Source organism: Primulina huaijiensis, chromosome 9 (assembly GCF_012295235.1).
Source record: "Primulina huaijiensis isolate GDHJ02 chromosome 9, ASM1229523v2, whole genome shotgun sequence".
Lineage (NCBI taxonomy): Eukaryota > Viridiplantae > Streptophyta > Magnoliopsida > Lamiales > Gesneriaceae > Primulina > Primulina huaijiensis.
In genome coordinates this window covers 14,301,933-14,309,212 of record NC_133314.1, presented here as the reverse complement: position 1 = coordinate 14,309,212, position 7,280 = coordinate 14,301,933, and the positions used below count along the sequence as shown (strand labels likewise).

The 7,280-nt window shown below is 31.8% G+C and overlaps 1 pseudogene; it reads left to right on the top strand.

The window, feature by feature from the left end:
* The first annotated feature begins 405 nt into the window (after nt 1–405).
* LOC140984608 (uncharacterized) lies at nt 406–7,132 on the top strand (annotated as a pseudogene).
* Nucleotides 7,133–7,280: the final 148 nt, after the last annotated feature.

The following is a 7,280-nucleotide window of genomic DNA, read 5'->3' as shown; positions in this document are numbered from 1 at the left end:
GAGAAACTTTTTATCAGTGTTGGAATAGATATAAAGAATTGCTTAATCTTTGTCCACATCATGGTTTTGAAATTTGGAGAGTTATTTCTCAATTTTATGAAGGCTTAACACCTAAAGATAGGCAAATGGTTGAATTTATGTGTAATGGAACATTTGAAGATAAAGATCCAAACGAGGCAATTGAGTATCTCGATTCATTAGCTGAAAATGCTCAAAATTGGGACACTATAGGTACAATCGAACCATCAAACAAGATTCAATCTCCCACATCTGGTGGAGGTATGTATACCCTCAAAGATGAACATGATCTGCAAGCTAGATTTACCTCTTTGGCAAGAAAAGTTGAAGCACTTGAATTGAAAAAGAATGGTCAATTAAAATCTGTTCAAGAAATTGCGTGTCACATCTGTGATACAAGTGATCATTCTACAAAAGATTGTCCCACTTTGCCCTCTTTTAAAGAATGTCTCCATGAACAAGCCAATGTTTTGAACAATTTCAAAAGGCCAAATTTTGAACCATTTTCTCAAAATTACAATCCAGGTTGGCGAAATCATCCAAATTTTAGTTGGAGGAATGATAATGCTGCACAATTTTCACAACCACATTTCCAAAATCAACAAAATTTTCAAAATTATGCACCTTATGTTCCTCCACCTAAAAGGAATTTGGAAGATATATTGAATTCTTTCATTGCAAAGCAAGAGTCTATCAATACTCAAACTGCTCAAACCATGACAGATTTGAAAGATACTCTTGCTAAATTTGCATCTGCACTTAATGTTCATGAAAAAGGTAAATTTCCTTCACAACCTCTGCCTAATCCCAAGGATCATCATTCACAAACTGGAACTTCTGGAACTCAACCGATGGATCAGGTAAAATCTGTTATTACCCTTCGAAGTGGTAAGGTTGTGGAAAAATCCATTCTTGAACCTTGTGAAGATGATGATAAATCAACTCCAAAGGGTAAGGAAGTGGAACCCATAACTTGCGAAGAAGAGGATCAACAGATAGTGCCACCACCATTCCCTCATGCATTGAAAAATACAAAAAAATCAAATTTGAATTCTGATATATATGATATTTTTAAACAAGTAAAAGTTAATATTCCTTTATTAGATGCAATAAAGCAGGTACCATCATATGCCAAATTTTTGAAAGACTTGTGCACCGTGAAAAGAAAATTGAATGTGAAAAAGAAAGCATTTTTAGCCGAACAAGTAAGTGCAATTATTCAAAATAATAATAATTTGAAATACAAAGACCCTGGTTGTCCTACTATTTCATGTATTATTGGAGAACGAAAGATTAAAAAAGCCTTGCTTGATCTTGGAGCTAGTGTGAATTTACTTCCATATTCAGTTTATCAAGAACTCAATCTAGGTGAGTTAAAACCTACTTCGGTAACACTTTTACTTGCCGATAGATCTGTTAAAGTGCCAAGAGGTATGATAGAAGACGTGTTGGTCCAAGTTGATAACTTTGTATATCCTGTCGATTTCATAGTTTTAGATACACAACCTATCGAAGCTTGTAATGCAATTCCTGTAATTTTTGGTCGTCAATTTTTAGCAACTTCTAATGCTCTTATAAATTGCAGGAATGGAATAATGAAGTTGTCATTTGGTAACATGACCTTGGAGCTTAATTTTTTTAATCTTTGTAAGCAACCACATGACAAAGGAGATGAAAGTGAAGATGAAAATCTTATTGAAACTCTTGTGAAAGAAAACATTCAAGAAGGGAGTACTCGTGACCAATTAGATATTTGTTCAATTGATACTGTTTAAAAAAATATTGAAATTGATCTGGATAATTTTATCAGGTATCACTCGTCACCAGGATCAGAGAAAGAATTTGAGGCAAAATATGAGAACAAAGATGAACCACCCATATTGGAGTTAAAACCTTTGCCAGAAGAATTGAAGTATGCATTTCTTGGAGAAGATGAAACATATCCGGTGGTAATTTCTTCCAAACTAGCAAGTGATCAAGAAGGTTATTATCAAATTCCCATTGCACTTGAAGATAAAGAAAAAACTACATTCACATGTCTTTTTGGAACATTTGCATTCAGAAGGATGCCATTTGGTTTATGCAATGCCACAGCAACATTTCAAAGATGTATGCTAAGCATTTTAGCGACATGGTTGAAAATTGTTTGGAGATTTTCATGGATGATTTAAATATTTTTGGGAGTACATTTGATAAATGTCTTGAAAATTTAGAAAAAGTTTTAAAAGATGTGAGGAAAAATGTCTTATTTTAAATTGAGAAAAATGTCATTACATGATTAATTCTAGGATTGTTTTGGGACATATTGTGTCATCTCATGGAATTGAAGTTGATAAAGCAAAAGTTGATGTCATTGCCAATTTACCCCATCCAAAAACCATTAAGGAAATTCGTTCATTTTTGGGACATGCTGGATTTTATAGGAGGTTTATAAAGGACTTTAGTTTAATCTCTAAACCCATCTGTAACCTCTTAACAAAAGACATTGTATTTGAGTGGATTCAAGAATGACAAAATGCTTTTGATAAAATCATTCGACATTTAACATCAGCTCCTATCATGCAACCTCCTGATTGGTCTTTACCATTTGAAATCATGTGCGATGCGAGTGATTATGCAGCCGGTGCAGTATTGGGTCAAAGAAGAAACGGTAAGCCTTATGTGATATATTATGCAAGTAGAACTTTAAACAATGCTCAAATGAATTATTCCACAACTGAAACAGAACTTCTTGTTGTAATATTTGCATTAGATAAATTTCGTTCTTATTTGATTGGATCAAAGACTATTGTGTTTACTGATCATTCTGCTATTAGATATTTGTTGACCAAACAGGATGCAAAGCCACGACTGATACGATGGATTTTGTTGCTCCAAGAATTTGACATTGTGATCAAAGATAAAAAAGAAACCGAGAATGTTGTAGCCGATCATTTATCGAGACTAGTAACATGATCATCTTATGAAATGACACTAATTAACGATAATTTTCCTGATGAACATCTATTTTCAGTTACTACTACACCTTGGTTTGCTAACATAGTAAATTTTCTTGTGACAGGAAAAATGCCACCGCAATGGAGTTCTTAAGATAAAAGAAAATTTTTGAATAAGGTAAAAAAACTTTTATTGGGATGATCCGTATCTGTTCAAGTATTGTCCGGATCAAATTTTTTGGTGTTGCATACCCGACAATGAGGTAAGTAGTGTCATTAAATTTTGTCATTCAGAAGCATGCGGAGGACATTTTTCTTCAAAGAAAACTGCTGCAAAAATCTTGCAGTGTGGATTTTATTGGCCCACTTTGTTTAAAGATACCCACGAAATCTGCAAGCTCTATGAAAATTGTCAAAAATTGGGTGCGATTTCAAAAAAAAACATGATGCCTTTGAATCCTATCATTGAAATTGAAATCTTGGACTGTTGGGGAATTGATTTTATGGGACCTTTTCCACCGTCGTTTGGATACTTGTATATTTTAGTTGCAGTTGATTATGTTTCCAAATGGATAGAGGCAATTCCATGTCGAACAAATGATCATAAAATCGTCATCAAATTTTTAAAAGAAAATATTTTTAGTAGATTTTGAATTCCTCGAGCCATGATAAGTGATGGGAGAACTCACTTTGTTAATAAACCATTTGCTTCGTTGATGAAAAAATATGGTATTACTCACAAAGTAACTACTCTTTATCATCCTCAAACAAATGGACAAGTTGAATTAGCTAATAGGGCGATAAAGCAAATTTTAGAAAAAAAATGTTAACCCAAATAGAAAAGATTGGTCTCTGCGACTTAATGATGCACTTTGGGCATATCGAACAGCTTTTAAAATATCATTGAATATGTCTCCCTATAGGTCGGTTTACGGAAAATATTGTCATTTGCCTGTGGAATTGGAACATAAAGCTTATTGGGCGATCAATTAATTCAAGCATGGATGATGCCAACGAATTGCGCAAATTGCAACTTAATGAACTTGATGAACTCAGAAATGACGCGTATGAGAATTCAAAGATTTATAAAGCAAAAATCAAATCATTTCATGACAAAACAATTCTTAGAAAATTTTTTGAGATTGTTAAAAAAGTTTTGCTTTATAATTCGCAACTTCACATATTCTCAGGAAAATTACGATCAAGATGGACATGTCCATATGTTGTAAAACATGTGTATCCTTATGGAACTGTGGACATTGAAAATCCTAAAAATGGTGATGTTTTTAAAGTAAATTGACAAAGGCTTAAATAATTTTTAGAAAATGAAATCTTTAAAGAAGAGTTTATTTCCCTTTCCGATCCTTGATTTTTTGTATTGCAATTAATTTTGTTTGTTTTTATTTCAGGTTTCCCTAATCTTTTTATTTTCCCGGTTAAATGGCGGATAACGGTACTACGTGCCTCTCATAGTCGGTTTAATCAGTTTCCCACAATTGCTGATAAAAAAAAATCATTTCTTTTCTTTTCAAAATGGATGAAATTCTCTCAAAAATTTGTAAATATTTTCCCTCTGTTTCTGAAAATGTTCTAAGAAAAATTTATGCAGGAAGGTGTGAAAGATTGAGATTGTTAATGCGAAAAGGAATTCCAGAAGATATTCGTCTTGTAATAGAAGCTAAGGTCCGATTAGGAGGAGAAGTTCAACAGTCATTAATCATTCGGTATATGCCTGGATTAGGAAAAAGTACTTATGCGAAAAAACGAAGGGCCAAAAGTTTAGGGGTTTGTCATAAATGTGCAAGATGGACTTGTGACAAACGATGCAGATCTTTGGGATATGTTTCCAATAACAGAGAAGATAAAATTGGTTTCATTAAGAATGGGCTGAGTAAGGAGTCTTTAGATAACATCTTATTGACTCTTGAGACGCATTCTAGTGGACACGTGCATATTGAACTTCTCCGTTTATGGAAACAATTCCAAGACGAGCGTCATTTTAATAGTCTTGGGAATCCGACTAAAAAAGACCATGTTTGCCAATTTATAAGAAAATTGGATGGGAAGCATATCCTCGACTCATAGAAGGCGTTGAAGCCGTTTCTGGACGTAAAACCAGAGGAAAATTGTGAGCCACAATCACACTACTGTTTATATGCATGTGTATTATTATTGTTTTTACTGTTTATTCTATTTACAACTGTGACCCATAGTTTTGTCATGATAACATATAACCCCTATAAAATCTCTCATCTTTCTCTCTATTTTCGCAGACCAAAAAGAAAGTAAAAACATGGCTGGATCCTCTGTACAAACATTGAAAAATATTTTTGTATTTTGTGGTTCGAGTCCTAGAAAAAATGAAGTGTTTGTAGAAGCAGCAAATAATCTTTGAAAGATATTGGCTGAGAGAAAAATTCACTTGGTATATGGAGGAGGTAATATTAGGTTAATGGGATCTGTTTCAACATCTGCACATCTTGGAGTTAGTTAGGTTTTGGGTATTATTCCTACAGCTTTAGCTGAAGGAAATATTACAGGTGTTACGATTGGGGAGAAATTAAAAGTTTCTTCAATGTATGAAAGAATCACCAAAATGATTGAAAATTCTGATGCTTTTATCGCATTACCAGGTGGTTTTGGTACATTAGAAGAAATATTTCTCACTGTTTCTTGGGCACAACTTAATATCCATAATAAACATGTGGGCTTGTTGAATATCAATAATTATTATGACAGTTTGTTGACATTTCTTGATAAAGATGTGGAACAGAATTTCATTTCAGAAAATTCACGAAAGATGCTCATCTCTGCTACGACTGCCGACCAATTAATTAATGATTTGGAAGCTTTTGTTCATAAACCTGATCCGATGATAGCAAAGATCAATTGGTCGCAATCAAGCAGTAAGAAAAGAAATTTGGATCATTGATTCAAAAGTCGTGGATTGGTTTGCGTTTGTTTCAGTTTGTTATCTTCAATAAAATTCAATGTGATATCTCTTTCATTATGTACTCTTTATTAATAATTATTTTGACATTAGGGACAATGTCATATTCTGTTTGGGGGGAGAACAAACTTATAAAAAAAAATATAAAAATATATATATATATTTTTCTTTTAAAAAAATATTATTTTAAAATAAAACCATGTTTATTGTTTGTATCTTAGTAATTTTTGCAAAAATATCATACATTACATGTTTGAAAGGTTTAAATTAGAACATATAATAATCTATTTAAGGGTGTTTAAATTTTTATTTGAAAAAATGTCAATTTTAATATTCTGATCAATATAAAAATATGATTTATGAAATCTTTTTTAGTGATTAACCATTGTGATAAAATCAGGTATTAAAGTATATGATCCAAGATATACCTTATAAGAGTGCCTAAAATTTTAAACTCACACATATTTTGTGAGTGAGTGGAGAGGACTGAAAAAACAGCTTTCGAGCCTTTATTCATCATGAGAGAGGCTATCTATTGTTTAGATCTTGAGTTCTTATTTTGAAAAAAAAATGATATTTCCTGAAGAAAAAAAAATAGAAAAAAAACAAAAATAAAGATGTTGAAGATCTATGTAATTTTAAAGTTATATGCTACGGCCCATTTATCTCTCATAAAAGAAAAAAAAAGAAAGAGAGAAATTTANTGACAAGCATGAGATAAAAATCTTCTCACAATTGGGATCAAATTAAGCAACAAACAAAGTTATCAAAGGAGTGGCAGTTTTACCATGCTCTAGTATTTTGACGATATCTCTCAAACTACTTGGTCAAATGGTTAAAATAAAATACCACAATTCAAACAACTCAATTATCCACATGTTTTATTTTATGTGAAGAAGCAAAATTGGATGGGAAGATTTTCAAAAGTGATGTGTATTAATATATAATTTTTGGAACACCAATGAAGACTTATGTGTAAAAAAATAATATTTTATTTTTGGTTGTCTCCCCAAATTTGGCTATAAATAGGGGTGCATTGTAATGAATTGAGATATCCCTCATTCTATGAACAAATCTTTGAGTTCATAATATTTCTCTCTTTATTTTTCCTTTATTTCATCATTTAAAAATAATTAGCATGTTAATTTCATATTCAAAGTTTCATACTTTGAATAATGAGTAGCTAACTTCCCAAGGTTGTGATGAAAAGGTAAAGCTCTTGGTATGATAATAAGGTTATTAAAAGGTAATAATCTATGTTTTATATTATTTAATCATTATTTATTGTTTATGTTATATTTATTTCTTTAAGCATTTTTATACCCTACTTATAAGTGGGAGTTTTGATTTATTGTTGCTATATGTTACACTAAATT